Consider the following 1,656-nt stretch of genomic DNA (forward strand, 5'->3'; position numbering starts at 1 on the left):
GGCCCCCAGACCCCCCCGGGCAGCTGCTGCAGCTGGGACACCCAACTGGGGTCTGACACGAGGAGCAGAGCTGGTCCGGGCACAGCGAGTGTGCAACACACACCCACCTCCCCCCCTTCCTCTGCTGGAGGCTGGGAAGCAAGATCCCTGTGGATGCAGCCCAGGGAGGCTTTGGGGTTGGGGCAGCAGCTGCTGGGGCACAAACACCATCACCCCCCGAGCATTGGGGCAGGTCCTGCAGGGGATGCTGCAGGGTGGCAGCTCCCAGGGCCTGGGCTTCCCAGCTCCTCCCAGGTGCTGCTGCAGGGAGAGGGGGGCACTCAGGGCTGCTCCCACCCTGCTCTTCCTCCTGGGGTCTGGGGGATGGGAGATTTGGGGGCAGCTGAGGCTTTTTCACCTGAAACAGGCTCAGGAGGTGGGGCAGGTAGAACACTGGCTGCCCCAGAGAGGGGTTGGGTGTGTGTTTATGGGGAGGACCGGAGATTGTATTTGGGATTTCTAGTTGTTTTCTGCTTGGAAGTGTTTTGTGGTTTGTATTTTTTCCCCCCCTCACTAGTAAAGCTTGAAGAAAGTGGTGCAGTTCAGAACGTGGGCTGCTGTGGTGTCTCCACGAGCAGGTGGGTGACGTGGAGCATCCTCTGGTGCTCCCACCTGCTCCTGTAGGAGCTGTGGCTTCACCTTGTCTGGGAAGAGGCTAAAATCTTCTTGCTGCTCCAGTTCACTCTCTTGGTCCCGCGTGGGACGTGTCTGCGTTTCCTGCAGAGTGTCCCAAGTCCCCTCCAGCAGAGAAGTGGCCTCTTTCAGGTGGGACTCACCTCTGGTGGTGTTTTAATCTAGAGGGGATGTTTGGAGCTGGCTCGTTCTGAGGTGCTCAGGTGCTGTAGTGTGAGCTGATAACAGCAGATAGCTCCCCAAGCCTCTCAGAAAGCGGGGGGGGGGCTTTGCCAGGGTCCTGTTCCACCCCAGGGTGGTGTTGCCTGTCCCTCTGCAGGGCTGGCAGAGTCGTGCTGGCTGCTCACCCCTGGGAATTACGTCCCTGCTGGCACCTCTGAAGGTTGATGAAAGGGGCAGTGATGAGGCTCAGGCCTGGGTGCAGCAAGGGGCTGGGCTGAGGCTGGGAACACCCCAGGTTGTGTTTGAGGGAGAAGAGCTGCTGGGTGCATAGACATGGCAGGGACCCCAAATTCCCTACGGGCTCTCACTGCCCTGTGGTGATGCCAGGTCTTACAGGAGTCTGGATTTTATCTGATGCAAGGCCTGGAATATAATAATTCCCCTAAGGCTGCATAAGTGAATACATCCTGTAACTCCCTAATGAGTCAACTCTGCCTCTTGCAGATATGCAGGGTTTAAATGATCTGGGAAGCCTCTTGCAGCAGGTAATTTAGGAACAGAATAATGGTTAATTAAAAAAACATATATCCTTAGGGGTCCTGGGTCTTCCCTGTTCCCTTGGTGTTGGGCTCTGTGCCTCGCACACTGCGTGGTGGAAAAGAAAAAGGAATCACCTTTTTCCAGCTGGGCAAGAGGGAAGTGTGTCAGATGATGTAGGTGCCTCAGCCTGTTTGTTTGGCCTCTCTTGTTTGCTGAAGTGATCGGAGGGAAAGTGGTGAATTTGGTTTTCCTGTGCTTAGTGCAGCTGAGAGGCAGGACCTG

Source organism: Chaetura pelagica, unplaced genomic scaffold, assembly GCF_000747805.2.
Source record: "Chaetura pelagica isolate M959 unplaced genomic scaffold, ChaPel_1.0 scaffold520, whole genome shotgun sequence".
Lineage (NCBI taxonomy): Eukaryota > Metazoa > Chordata > Aves > Apodiformes > Apodidae > Chaetura > Chaetura pelagica.